We start from the raw sequence: 15,722 nt of genomic DNA, 5'->3' as shown, positions 1-15,722 counted from the left end.
GGGGCCATCGCAAAGGGCATCTCTTATCAGGAGAGCTGTCCTTGCATTGCTAATTGCATATCTTAGTACAGATGCAATAAATATCATTGGAATGTGTGGGGAAATGCTCGGTACATCCCAAATAATGACTTCATTTTCTAATTCACAAGTATTTTTAAAATACAAAGAATAAAGAGTCTGTAAGCATCAATTCTTCAATACAATCCTAGCATCCAGCAGTGCACCTACATTTTTCTTTGTCTACTGTGCAGGTGAGGCAGTGAAATCAAATCTCTGATTGGTTGCTGATAATCCAGATAGACAATAATTATCAGTATCATTACATAATTGCACCTCCAGGTATGGGGACGGATTTAGAGTTGTACGCTAATGCAAATGCGGATTTTAAAGATACAGAGCTAATGTTAGCAAATAAAGCTGCAACCCAGACCAGACACCGAAATTCAACACCAATTGGAGCTATCGCAACTCATTCGCAATTGTGTACATATTTGCATCCTTAATGCAAAAAATAAGGAACAACAAATGCTTGAGTACATAGGTCTATGGCCATTGTTTCCAGCACGTGTATATACACCTCTATGGTCACGCAGACTGAATGTGGCATTAGCGATGTTAGTGCCATGTTTCTCTGTGTACATGACTACAGCTGAGAGCATATACATGACCCCAGTGCTTTTCTACAGCACTGGATGCTACGCCTGCTTGGCTCATCCGATGACTGGTCTGGCACTGCTTATTGCCGCCTGGCTGCCAGTGAGTCCATGACCCGCGACCTCCTTGCCACCTGCCCATATTCGCGCTGGCCATGGCTCCATGTTTGGCCATCACATTATTAGTCTGGGATTATCATGAAGTGGAGTGTGATTGCGATAGTAACCGTCATCTAGGATCACCTGACCAGGGTGGTGCCCTGTGGCGGCATGTGGTGCTGCATGGCACACTGTCCAGATATCAGGGCTGGGGGCATCTGTAGTCACATTTGTAGATCTTCAATGGGATTGTGGACATGCGCTGACTCCAGTCTCACCGCACTTTCTCCTGAGGGGCTGGGGGTCGCACCCAAGGTTGTCTGCCCTGATTTCCATGCCCAGACTCTGCAGGTTGCCAATGCTGTGCTGAACCCTGTCCCTGAAAGGAGAAGTTGTGGTGTGTGTCCATCGCTTCTGCCCACTCGCGTGATGAGCAGCTTGTCAGAGAACACAGGCTGTCTGTTCATTTCAGAATCTTATTAAATCAATGGTTCATTGTGCAAATCTTTTAAACGCATTACAGTATTTGGGTTGAATGACGGTAGTGAGAAATGTCCCCACCCCCCTCCCCATGTTGTCCTTTGGGGTGTGATATAGTCTTTTTCTGCAGGGCCACACCCCTGTCAATCATTCCGCATTAAATTCCTGACTGTGAGCAGACTTGCACATGTAAAACTAGGTAAGGAATACTGTTCCCTACAGAGGGTTCAGATTGAGGTGCACCAACACCAGCTGCATGGGAAACCAAAACAGATGAAATAGAAGCAGCACTGATCAAATAGAAATAATATAAAATAAATCGATTGGATTGACTTCATAATTTTATTAAAATTACAGAAAAAAATAATACATGCATTGACTTAAGAATATACTAATAGTAGGTGCAATTTCAATATTAATTTGCTTAATAAGTATTAACCCATTAGTCAATGGAGGGGTATACATTGTTGGTCGCTAGGTCTGTTTTGGTGGAAACAGCATATTTTGCGGTTAAAAAAAAAGTCAAATTGATTTAGCCTATTCAAGGTCATTTTTTCTCGCCAGTCTAAAGCATTCCGACTGTCAACCCATTTCGTTTGCCTCATCTGTCAAAGTCGAATATTTAGACTTTTTTGTCTAATTGTCTAATTGTCTAAACTTTGTAATGTTAATCTGATTTAGCCTATTCAGTGTCAGACTGTCTAAATGGATTCTACGGTTTTAAGTCAGGTTCTAAACAATGTGAAGTAGACATGTTTTTTTTTTCGGTCGGGACTAGTGTACAAAGCATTACAATTTTATTTGAATTTCTCTCTCTCTCTCTCTCTCTCTATACTGTATATATATATCTTGGGATAATCCCTGCAGTCTGTTTCATTTATTCGAGTGCCGCTGCGCACCACACGCTATCTACAAGTATCCTCGGATACACCTGTCGGCGGGCACCGGTTTGTCTACGGTTATTGTGTCAGTGGAGTGCCGCATCAATCAAATTTCTATATATATATATATATATATATATATATATATATATATATATATAAATGCTTTGAGTGGCCGCACCCATGGGACTCCGCTCACTGGACAAAATAACACGCAGGAGCCGTGTCTTACAGCAACGTTTCGGGAAGATTTATTATCCCATCCTCAGGCTTCAACAAAGTATAACATACGGTATGTTATACTTTGTTGAAGCCTGAGGACGGGATAATAAATCTTCCGGAAACGTTGCTGTAAGACATGGCTCCTGCGTGTTATTTTGTCCAGTGAGCGGAGTCCCATGGGTGCGGCCACTCAAAGCATTCCTATATTATCTCACTCTGAGCCGGCACCAAGGCAGCTGAAACAGATTGGAAGTGTGCCAGCAAATCGCCCCACATATATATATATATATATATGTATATATATATATATATATATATATATATATATAATAGTCCAAGGTCCGGCACTCCCAATAACCAGTGGGTAACTGGGTCCGGTGCCCTCACGAAGAAGCGAAATAAAACAGGTGAAGGTGCGGCACTCCGAAGCAATTCATTGTGTTTATGATACTTATGATACATGCGATACATTGTACATTACACTTGCATTGTGGTACTGTTAGCGCATGTTCGCATTCATGTTTGTATTTGCTGGTAATCAGTACTTCTGTTTTCCTCCTCCAGATGCTTGTCTGTTGTCATGGTGATGGTTCATTTGTCATTGCATCGCGTCTGCCACGTGATGACGTCACTGCACGGCGACGAGGCCGGGGGATTGTCCCGCCCTCTCTGCCGCAGCTTCACTTTGCACGGGTGATTGCTAGTAGTATTTAAGGTATGTACTCGCTGTATGTTTTATATGTATGACTTGAAAAAAGTTGGTTAAATACAACTGAAACGTTGTCCTAACAGTCCTTTGTCGTCTGACTTTATTGGAGTATTGCTCCGGAGTGCCGCACCTTCACCTGTTTTATATATATATATATATATATATATATATATACATACATAATTGCATAGATACAGTGGCACTCGGAGACTTGATAAATAATTCAAAGCCTGTATTTAAATAAAGTGTATATTGCGTACAAGGGCTTGGTGACCTGCTCATTAATATTCACTGCAGGCCAGGTCCCCACGGTGTAAGTGCACCGTGAGGAGTGTCACTGTCGAAGCGGGAGGCGGAATGAACATGCCATTAGTGTTCCACCCAGGATTTATGCTGAATAAGCAGAGAGACAACCTGGCAGAAGACAAGCTGCATGTCGAGCTGACGGAAAAGTACGAACTGTAGGAACTTGATCCGCCTATTCCCGATGCAGGAATATGCCCCAATATGTCCATTCCAATTTTGCCTTGGACTGGAGTAAAAGGACCTTGAAGAAGAGGTAAGTGTGATTACCTTCTGTTTTATGATTCGGGGGCTCACTCTCATGCAATGTGGTTGGAGTTGGGGCTCCGGTCTCCACTAGAGAAGGTGCAGTACAAGTCCTTTAGTACTCAGCAAAAAAGAGCCACACCGTCCACTTGCCGGGACTCCTACTACACCTTGCTTATCACATCACTATAGGACAAATTCTCAAGACTCTACAATAAGGAAAGAAAAGCACGGAAGGGCCCTACTGCAATCCATTCATTCTTCTCAAGTTTTTCTGTGCTCAAATCACACAAATAAGGCACACATAAACCTGGTGTTCTCCAAAATAATATCACCATATTCAGTAAACATACAATGATGAGACTGTAGCACTACAAGGTTCCCAGAGACTGTGATGTTTGTAAGCATGCACTGGCTCAGCAGTAGTGCTCCTTGAAATTATTTTATGTTGAAAAGCTCTGCATTACCTTATACTGGACACAAGATGGCAGTATTGATTTTAGTTTCACATCAACGTCTAAATATTTTGTTAAGATTTACCAATTACTTGGGGGCTGATAAATCAGCTCTTTACAAATAAAGCACAAACCTTTTCTCCATGATATTGAGTCAATTAGATTTGTACTATTAGATTTGGTCTAAAAATATATATATAATACAAAAAGCTCAAACAAAACAAGCACCCAAAAAACCAACAGAATCTGCAAAGGGAAATTGCATTGTGTCAGGGTATTATTGCAATGCCTCAAGCTTTTCATTAGGTTTATTTTTATATTATAAAATTGTATTGTTTGACATTTGAAATGATGTGTCTATATACCACAAAGCAGTTCACTAAAACTACAAATGATTTTCAACTCCATCTTCAGGTTTAATCTATTCATGATGTCATACTATATAAATGTAATATACACTACTGTGAAAAAGTTTTGGTATAATCGCAGGACGGGCAGTTGTTGATACATGAGGCCGTCCTGTGATGAAATCCTGCTACTTTTTTTTATTGCCAAGCCCTTTATAAGGTGATTAAAAGGAAGTTGGCATCTGGGGGTGGAAAGCAGACATTGGCCAGTATTAAATGCCTCAGATTCGCCGTATTTTACAGCGAATCTGGCAATTCGTCGGGGTAACGGCAAAGCTTCTCTCTTAAAAAACAATTCGCCCTATTCAATGGAGACAATTCGCTGAAAATGAACAGTGAATATCTGTAGATTCGCCGTGTGCGATTCGCCGCAATTCGACGGTGGTTTTCAATGGGGTTTTTAGTCAAATTCGATGAGAGTGTATTCAATGCTCAAATGGAGAACTGATTTCTCCAGTGATCTTCGCCATGTTTCACTGTTTTGCATTCGTCCATCTTTTTTTAGGTGAACTGGAATGTGATCTTTTAAAATAACGTTTTGTTTTTTTTAGGGTGTCAAAAAATCAGATTTTTTTTCTCATTTTTTTACACATGAATATATATATAAAAAAAATTTAAACTATTTTTTTTACACATTCGCCAGCAGGGGGCCGGGAGCCGCTCATTAATATTCATATATTCACTGCACTCTGGTCCCATTACATATGCAGGATTGGGACCAGTGAGTGCAGCGGCTACTATCCCAGTTCCCTGCCAGCCCTCCTTCACCCCCACAGTGTCCGGGTGCAGGCAGGGAGGCTTCCACCTCCCAGCCTGCCACCGTCCCCCGAATATACCAGCCCTCCGGAACCCGGCTATTGTGCAGCGAATCCAAAACAGCATTCGCTGCACAGGACAAATTAGGGCATTGAATACCTGCCATTTAGTGGGAATGCTAAGAAATACACAGATGTGTCTGGGAAAACGCTGGGAGTGTCCGGGAAAATGCTGGGAGTGTCCGGGAAAATGCTAGGTGTGCCTGAGCATCTTAGGGGAGGGTGTGTGACGTCAGCTCCAGGCCAGACATTGCCTTTTTCCATTGCACCTCTGAGTAAGTTGATGGTGAGGCTGTTACAATGGGTTTTGGACAGATTTGCTCAGCTGGAAATACATTTCTAGCCATACACAACCATTTGCACATTGATTCGAACAAATGTAGAGCCTGGAGACGCTTATTACTGTACCAATCCCCAACCCTTCGGTGCAATAGCAGAACTTGTGATTGTAGGCCCCCTCCTCCACCCAAACCCAGGTGGCAGTTGGTAAGAGGGATGCAACATGGCAGTGAGTGAGAGGTAAAGGCAGAGGGTGAATGGGAGACACGGGGGGGGGGGGGTGCAGAGACTGTTAGGGAAATACAGTGGATGACCGGTAGCGGGCCCTTTAGTCCTCAGGGGCCCTGATGCACCGCACCTGCTGCACCAATGGTAGTTCCACCGCTGGTTCAGTTACCAAGCTGCCTTCTGTTACAATCACATATTTCAAAATTTTGACTAGAGCACCTGTCACCATTTTTTCTGCACCCCAGATCCTATGGTTTTATAACCAGATGTCGCCAAACAGTAGATGGGGGTACCTGGGTCCCACTGGTTTCTGCCAGTTCTAAGAGGATGGCACTGCTGGGCAACTTTCAATTTAGAAGGGAAGTAAGCATTACATGTCCTTCATCCGATGCACAAGTTTACTTGCCCGACCACTGCATTAACATTGCCTGTTTCTTTGCTGTTCTTCAAAAGCTTAACAGCACAAAACACAGTTTGTTTTGAAATCTTTGCCTCAGAGCATGTGTGTGCTGACGGCAGGCTCCGCATGGGCGTCTCACGGACAACTGTAGGTGTGTGCTGCTGCTGAACACCCCCCTCGACTTTACCGGGGCCCGGCATACGTCTCGGTGGCCCTGCCTACACAGCTGTTTTTGTTTCAGTTTATGGCTGTGTTTTAATCAACATATGAAAATGCTGATCATTGTCATCTGTCTGGTATAACTTTATTTATTTACAGTTTCTTTTATAGCGCAGCAGATTCCGTCGCGCTTTAATTGGTTAATCATACACATGATTATAATCCTACAAAATCCCTGATTGTGTGCAAGTGTACCTAGAAGAATTTATGCTGTTTTGAAGGCAAAGGGCAAATTCACATTGGATTGGTTCCCGGCGTATTCGCTGTGAGGACCGATAGTGAACCTCTGCGCATGCAGATGGGCGGTTATGGGCATGTGCAGGGCTGTGTGAACACCTTCAGCTAGTCGTCAAAGCATTCCCACAGGTAGGGGAGGGCAAGGGCCAGAGCAGGGGACTGCCCAGCGGTTTATGGGTGCCGACATAAACGCAGGCGGCCTGATGACTGCCAGGGGTGGGCAGCTGACCACATGAAATCAGCGCCAGCTCCGTTTAGACTGACTTTTATTTCATAGACATGATTCGGAGTTGAGGCCATAATCACAACAAGAGCCAGTTGCATAACTATAGAGGGTGAAGGGGATGTAGCTGCTATGGGGCCCGGCGGCTTGGGGGGCCCGAAGATTCAGCAGCTATCCCCTGCAGCCTCCAGAAGTTTTTTCCATTACTTTTTTTTTTAAACATTGATCTGCTTCACAAGTAATTGCGACACGCCCCCCCCCCCCTCCCCATCAGCGGATCTGGCCCCCGATTCCTCCCCTATGCTTCCCACATCACCTGTCGCCAGCATGTAAGACCAGGAGAACCAGCGCTGATGAAGAGACTGAGTCTGCCGGGGTACAGCCCATCCTAACAGCGCAGTCTACAAGGAGAGACTGCCAGGGCTAAGCGGCCGCCGATGAGGAGAGACTGCCAGGGCAGAGTCCATCAGAGAGCACAGTGCCGTAGACAAGGAGAACCTTCTAAACCGAGTGCATCCTCTGAGGAGAGCTCGGCGCCGCAGACCAGGAGCTGCCCGAGCACCTGCCAGGGCACAGCGCCACCAATGATGAGAGCCTGCTGAGCCTGAGGCTTACTGAGGTACACAGTGGTGGAGAGGTTATCCAGGTACACGGTGGGGGAGGGGGGCTTAGTGAGGTACATAGTGGGGGAGAGGGGACTTAGTGAGGCACACAGTGGGGGAGGGGGGACTTAGTGAGGTACAAAACCAGGCGATACCCCATAGAAGCCTATGGGCTTCTTATTGCAACCCCCGCTGCCCTGCACTGACCAACGCTGCACCGCAACGATGCACGCCACCCCCCTCACCTGAGTCCGGGCAGCACAGTGCTGTCTTTTGCAATAATTATCGCATATTTTAGTGCATATGCAAAAATGATCTATGCGGTAATCGGCGATGTGCGGCGGACTGGGGCTGCGGATGTCAATGAATCCCCCCTTAATCTCCCTCGTGATACCTAATATCTCTGCTTTGCTCTCTGTGTGTGTGTGTGTGTGTGTGGGGGGGGCCCTTTCCAAGATTTTGCTATGGGGCCCACAAAGTTCTAGTTACACCTCTGGCAAGGGCCCTAAAACCATTAAATAGAACACATTTGCAAATTATGGTTTGTCACTTGTTTGTGCGGTATGTGGATTATGTATTAGTCAAGAGAATCATTTGCAAGTTAGATTGTTCTTCCCTAAGGAAAGAGAACATTATCACTACAACCCACAGTCCAGTTTTTCTAGATGTCTTCATTTACTTCTGTGAATAAAGCTTAACTGGTTATGGAACTTTGCCCTGAGGACATTCATTTTCCATGTGATCTTAATGATCTACATGTCAGAAAGTAAAAATAAATCAAAAATATTTAAAAAACAAGTAAAGGAAAATAGATCTTTTAAATATGTTTTCTTTTTGCCTCTATTCACAAAGGGAGACATTATGGTGTGTAGGAAACTGGAATAGCCTAGATCAGGCATGTCCAAACTGTGGCCCTTCAGCTGTTGTGAAACTACACATCCCAGCATGCCTTGCCACAGTTTTAGCATTCCCTAATAGCACAACTGTGGCAAGGCATGCTGGGACATGTAGTTTCATAACTTGGACATGGCTGGCCTAGACACAATTAAATGGCACTTTTGTAACTATCCAGTTTGTTTTATCCATATTTCCAATTGTAAAACACAGAGGAACTGTATAATGTATATATATGCGCTGTATAAGAAACTGTTAATAAATAAATGACATAGGAGAAGATGCAATTCTGTCTTAATCAAGGTTCGCAGGTGCCATCCATCTATGTTACCTGAAGAAGGTAAATTTAGTAATAGATAGACAATTATGCTGCTTTCACACCGCAAAACCTGCTTAGACCAGGTATTTAAAAACGTTTTTTAAAACGGGTCAGAGCAAGTTCAACCCCTTTCACACCGCATGTAAATACCTGGTCTAAAGCAGGTTTGCGTTGTGAAAGCAATACAGTGAAAGTGGTACTTCTGGGCATCTCCCTACCCGCCCCCAAGTACCTCTTGTTCCTTTCGGGCAGACTGGAGTAGCAGGGCAGGGCCACCTCCGAGCGGCAGATGCCTCTGTCCCTCAGCTGGCCGGTGTCGGAGGGGAAGTGGGGCAGATACTGGCTATTCACCCTCCGGGCCCCCCGGCTCTCCCCCAAGCCCAGGGGCACCGCGGACAGCCCTGGGCTTCAGCCCGGGCAGGTAGTAGCCATGAGGAGGCTCCCCACTTCCCCAGATTCCCGGACCGGGCTGACCAGTCAGGGGTTAAGGCTTTAGCCGGGGGAACTTGTATAAAAAGTTTTCCTTGGTTGTAGCATTAGCCTGCTGACTGTTTGAGCCCGGTGCTAGTTGTCATGCCTGGCTCATGAGCCTGGTGCTGGTTACAGAAATACGGGGTCCCCACTTTTTTGTCCCCGTGAATTTCTAAAACAAGGACCGGTTTAGTGAGCCCGGGGCTGGTTATAGCTGGGCGGGGGAGTTTTTTAAATAATTTATTCTCTTCTTTTGTTTTTTTACACTGCACAGTATTGCACGGGTCTGACAGATCATTACAATGTATTTGGCTGCTGTATTTTCGACACCCAAATAATAACGGCTACGACATGGGAAAAAACAAAAACTGAGAAAATACAATACAATAAAATACAAATGAGGAGAATACAGCAGTTTTGTAAATGTGCCATATTCTCCGTTCGTCTGGGGATCACCCGTACAGTATATGGCCGTTCTTAGTCATTTTTTCCCATGGTCCGTAGTAATAAATGTGAGTACACTATCTCCTTACAAAGCGGGTCCCAGCTAGTAAACACAAAGACTAAAACCTTGCTGTGTGCGGTCTCTCTCTGAAATGTGTTGGATACTTCTAGTGTGATAAAATCTAGACAAATCCCAGGTTCCCACGGCCCTGAATATTTGCTGCTGGAATAATTCTTGCTGGCACCTAATCTTTTCAGGTTCAGTCAGCTTTCAATTTGCCATCATTATGCTGACCATAAGAATTAATATATGTTACTACAGAACAATTAGAAGCCAATAAATGATAAAGAGGTTACTCTGTTTATGTATATAGTATGTATGTATGTATGTATGTATGTATGTATGTATGTATGTATGTATGTATGTATGTATGTAGTATGTATGTAGGTACGTATGTATGTATGTATGTAGTATGTATGCAGTATGTATGTATGTATGTAGTATGTATGTATGCATGTTGTATGTATGTATGTATGTATGTATGCATGCATGTAGTATGTATGTATGTATGTATGCATGCATGTAGTATGTAAGTATGTATGTATGTGTGCATGTATGTAGTATGTATGTATGTATGTATGCAGTATGCATGTATGTAAGCATGTATGTGTGTAGTATGTATGCATGTAGTATGTATGTATGTATGTAGTATGTGTGTGTGTATGTATGTATGTATGTATGTATGTATGTATGCATGCAGTATGCATGTATGTATGTATGTAAGCATGTATGTGTGTAGTATGTATGCATGTAGTATGTATGTAGTATGCATGCATGTATGTATGTATGCATGTAGTATGTATGTATGTATGTATGTATGTATGTATGTATGTATGCATGTATGTATGTATATATGTGTGTATGCAGTATGTATGTATGTATGTATGTATGTAGTATGTATATATGTAAGCATGCATGTTTGTATGTATGTATGTATGAAGTATGTATGTAGTATGTATGTATGTATGTATGCATGCATGTAGTATGTGTGTATGTATGTATGTATCTAAGCATGTATGTATGTATGTATGTATGTATGTAAAAAAATCCTTTGGGGGGCAATATGTAAAAATTTCTCTTACAAATTGTCCTGCTGCAGCCGTCCCACGCTCTGGCGGCTGCTGCTGATACCGCTTTCAGACCGCACTCCGAACACGGCTTATTGCCGTGTTCGCGTGGCCTAAACACGGGTCACGGTGCGGTCTGAAAAGGCCACCACGGGTCGAGCAACACGAGTGTTCAACCCTGGTAATGACCAGGGTTGAACACGGCTATGACCCGTGTCAAGTGCAGTGTAAACGGGTGCCTGGGTCGAGCGACCCGTGTCCCGTTCACAGTATGGAGGAGGCAGCACTGTCAGCTCCAAGTACTGCCTCCTCCCGAGCCCCCGATGACGCGCCGCCGCCCAGCACCGCCCCATGTGACGTCACCGACTCGGCAATATGCCGTGTCGGAACTTTCAGACCGCATTGCCGTGTTGCTCTGGGGATGGGACCCGTGTCCTAATCCCGTGTGCGACACGGCATTTGCGGTCTGAAAGTAGTATGAATAGGACTGACAGTCTCCGGCTGGTGTTGATTAAGAGGAATTCTCCCAAGAACTACCGACCTCTCACGAGAATTCTCCTGTACTTGACTCCCGGCAAAGCCACCAGGCGGGTGGGAGGGCCACTCAGATCGGCTACAGGGGCCGCATACGGCCCCCAGGCCTGAGGTTCCCCAACCCTGATCTAATTCATATGTTATAAAACAACAAGACAGAACTAGAGAAAGATACAAACCTCAAACTGTGTCTCCTTATACTACTTATAATAGCAAAGCATCAATCTTTTGCTGTGTCTGTTAGAAACACTGGTCCTCTTTCTGGGCCTGGCTATCATACATACATACATACATACATACATACATACATACATACAGGTTTTACTAGTCAGCAGCATTCCAACTCTTTGATACACAACACACAGTGGCTTAGTGCACATTTACTCTAAAGTTAAAGACAATGGACAGCACCTCTCCTGGACACTGTTCCCCGAAGGCAGCAGTGTTGCGGAAATCGTCAAATAAATATAATAATAAAAACTTATGTCTAATAAAAGAAAATCAAGTGCATATGAATAAAAAGTGTAGTATAGCTATAACACCTCCGTTCATAAATGTGCTATTAAACAAAAATATATTCACTCAATGTTATCCTTATATATAAAATAGTGCTCTATAAACACAGATAATACTGTATAATGAAAATGGGCCAGCCCGGTAAACAATATATCAGGGGGCAACCCTCCCGCATAAACCCCCGTGATCCGTCCCTCGGCAGGGGGGTCCGAGGGTGAAATGACGAGATTGCGTCATTTTAACCCCGCCCCCCGCAGTGCAATGCCTGAAATACCGGCATTGCATTGCGGGGGCGTGGCTAAAATGATGCAATCACGGTTTCACAGGTAATCCTCTTAGGTAATTAACAATTTAAGGGGCCATCTACAATACTAAACTTTAGGTAAGTAAACTTAAACAGTTTAGGGAATTTAGTCAAAATGTAGTTTGGGATGGTTTATTTGAGGGGAAAACACTGAGGAAATGTGGGCAACTTTTTAAAAAGTTGCTGGACACACAAACAACTAAATTTATTCCAAAGGGAAATACGAGTAATATCACAAGGAAAGCCCCTTCACGGTTAAATTAAAAATTGAGAGAAGGAATAACCAATAACGGTGAGCATTCAGTATATATAAGGAAAGCGGGGACAAGTAGGAGTTCACTAAGTACAAGGAGTTAAATAAGGTTTGTAAAAGAGTAATACAAGTAGCTAAATTGGAAATGAGGAACATGTAGCCATGGAAAGGAAAACAAACTATTTAAATACATAAATAACAAAAGACTAATTAAAGAAAACATGGGCCTCCTAAACAACAGCAACAGAAATAGCATTACTAGTGATGAAGATAAAGCTGAACTGTTAAATGTATTCTTCTCCTGTGTATTTACTAGGGAGAAGTAGAGAGTGGAATCTCCAGGCTCAAGATATGGGTTGAGATCAATAGAACCAAACATAGAATTCACTATAGAGGAAATACTGTAGACACAAGAAGCTTATATCAAAAATAATAAATCTCCAGGCTCAGATGGGATTCATCCTAGGGTTTTAATGGAACTAAGGAAGGAGATAGTAAATCCACTACGTTACATTTATGCCAAATCAATTTTGTCTAGTATGGTGCCAAGGGACTGGAGATTCCCAGAAGTAGTACCAATATTCAAAAAGGGAAAAAAGATTACCCAGCAAACTTTAGACCAGTAAGATTAACATCAATCATGGGGAAATTATTTGAGGGAATTTTAAGAGATAAGATCCAGGACTTTTTGGAGAGGCATAGCATAATAAGTGGAAACCAGCATGGGTTTGTTAAAAATCAATCGTGCCAAACCAACCTAATAAGCTTTTATGAGGAGGTCAGCAAGAAATTAGATATTGGGAATGCATTAGACATAGTCTACCTGGATTTTGCAAATGCCTTTAATACCGTACCACACAAGTGTCACAGATCTGCTTAGTCAAGCTTACCTGTTTGGTGATTCTGCTCTGTGTCTCAGTCTGACTCAGTCCTGTCTCCATTCATGCTGCCAGACAGTCTGTGCATTGCTGGTTCATTGATTGATTGAACCTGATTGAAATCCAGGCAGAAGCTTGAATCACCTGTAACCCTTTGCTCTCCTGTTCCATGTGGCTCACCTGTTTAGTTCAGACTGAAGTATTCTGGATTCCTGCCTCAGATTGCAGATTGCCCTCTGTTATTTCCTCCAATCAATACAAGGCAGGGGGGATAAATATCTTGCTCACAGAGGCAGAACTGACTTCAGCAACTTGTCTTCCTGCTGCATGTGCTGGATGTTCTGTGCAGTTCAAGCCTGCTTCCTGGAATTCCTGCGTGAGTCTTCAGTGTTCAGCTCCCAGAGGCTCTGCTTGTCCGGCTGGTCCAGCGCTCACGGTCTGGTCCACAAATGGTCCAATTCCTGCTCCAGTTCCTGCTCATCTAGTTCCTGTGTTTATACTCGGTTTTCTTCAGTTATTTGTTATATGCCAAGTCAGCCATTTCAGTTCTGTTATCTCCGTCACCTGTTCCTGTGTCAACGCCAAGTCGCTACCCTGTCCTGATACCAGTTTCCTGACCTGCCTGCTACAAGCTGCATCCAGCTATTGTGTGCTACGTCTCTGCTGTAAGCTTCCAGTAATCCTGTCATTCAGCTGTATCCTGATCCCAGCCATCCAATCTTCAATCATTCAACCATCCAATCTTCAGTCATCCAGCCGTCCAATCTTCAGTCATCCAATCGTCCAATCTTCAGCCATCCAATCTTCCAATCTTCAGTCATCCAATCGTCCAATCTTCAGTCGTCCAATCTTCAGTCATCCAATCGTCCCATCTTCAGTCATCCAATCGTCCAATCTTCAGTCAGCCAATTGTCCAATCTTCAGGTATCCTTTTCTCTAAACTCAAATCCTGTACATTGCCTTATCCTCCCAGAACTACCGGCACATATCTTGTTTATTTTGAACGGACTGCCATCTTGTTTATTTTTGCCAAGGACTGCTATCTTTTGTTACTTGTTATTTATCAGAGACTTGCATCTAGTTATTATTTGTCCAATCAAGAAGTATTGATCCTGGTTACATTATCTGTTATATGAGTTCCTTCAATAAACCTGTTTGTGTTAACCCATCTCCGGCTGGTCACGCCTCTCTTCCTGAGATCCGCACCACTCCATCAATCCACCATCTGACCACTCCAGTCACGACTGATTCCACACACCCATTTCGTGACAGTTTGCTGAAGTCCCATGGACTTGGTCAGTGATCCGAGTGTGAGAAGTGTGGGTTGTCTAGATCACAGTACCAGCATGGAGAGACAGATTGATCTTCAGTTCTTACTCACAAAGTTCTGGCAAGACTTATCTGGTTGTTCTTGCAAGCTGCAGCAATCCTTGCCGGCTAATGAATCCTCACGTGTCACATCTGCAGCCGCATGTCATTTGGCCTCTTCACCTCTACCCCCTGACTACCTGGCTACTCCAAAGGAGGACGATGAGGCTTCTGCAGACAGTGGGTCTGTCATAAGTCCGTTACTTTGCCATCTGGAATCTGGTTCTGCTTGGACCTTTAAAGAGCCAGAATCAGAGACATTAAAGGTTTTACACCAGTTACTGAATCAACTACAGGAATTACCATCTAAAATTTTTTCTGTAGTCTCCGCCATATTGGACAGTTCTTTGGTACCCCTTTCCAGTGGAACTGTGCGCAAAGGAACTTCCACTACACTTCCAAGTACTCCTGAGAAGTCCTCTCATAAGCCTTGTAAGGACATACCACAAAGCAGACCACGAGCCCAGCTGTCTGAGGAGGAACGTCAGCGGCGCAGGCAGCTAGACCTGTGCTTCTATTGTGGTGGTTCAGACCATTTCATAGAAGATTGTTCTCTCCGTCTGCCCAGAAATGGGGAGATTCCTCCCGTTACAGCTCAGAAAGAAACCCGAGTTAATACTTGGGGCCCTAGAACAAAGATCATCTTGGCCAAACACGGTTTTACTGCTTTCCACAGAGCTCCTGGGAAGGTTCCTGTATCCATTACTGGAGGTGGAGTCTCAGGATTTTCTGCCCAAAAGCATGTGTCCGTCTCATCAACCTCAGGAGGGTTGTCCAATACCGCAGCCCCAGCAGAGGTATCTTGTGCTAAAGATTCAGAACGAGTATCCCGTCTCCAGCCCCAGAGGGGAGTTCAGCCTCTCCAGTCTCAAGAAGGGGTCTGCTGTATCCAGCCCCAGAAGGGGGTCCAGAATCTTCAGCCCCAGGAGGGGGCTCTCAGTCTCCTGCCCCAAGAGGGGGCTCTCAGTCTCCTGCCCCAAGAGGGGGCTCTCAGTCTCCTGCCCCAAGAGGGGGCTCTCAGTCTCCTGCCCCAAGAGGGGGCTCACAGTCTCCTGCCCCAAGAGGGGGCTCACAGTCTCCTGCCCCAAGAGGGGGCTCACAGTCTCCTGTCCCAAGAGGGGGCTCACAGTCTCCTGCCCCAAGAGGGGGTTCAAA

At 44.3% G+C, this 15,722-nt stretch overlaps 1 protein-coding gene across 1 annotated transcript in view; it reads right to left on the bottom strand.

The window, feature by feature from the left end:
• The window catches only part of VWA1 (von Willebrand factor A domain containing 1), a 124,803-nt gene that overhangs the window by 38,159 nt on the left and 70,922 nt on the right, over window positions 1-15,722 (bottom strand). The window lies entirely within an intron of this gene.

Source organism: Crinia signifera, chromosome 19 (assembly GCF_055691185.1).
Source record: "Crinia signifera chromosome 19, ASM5569118v1, whole genome shotgun sequence".
Taxonomy (NCBI): Eukaryota; Metazoa; Chordata; class Amphibia; order Anura; family Myobatrachidae; genus Crinia; species Crinia signifera.
Note: the sequence above shows the minus strand (reverse complement) of the source record. Positions and strands in the feature narration are given on the sequence as shown.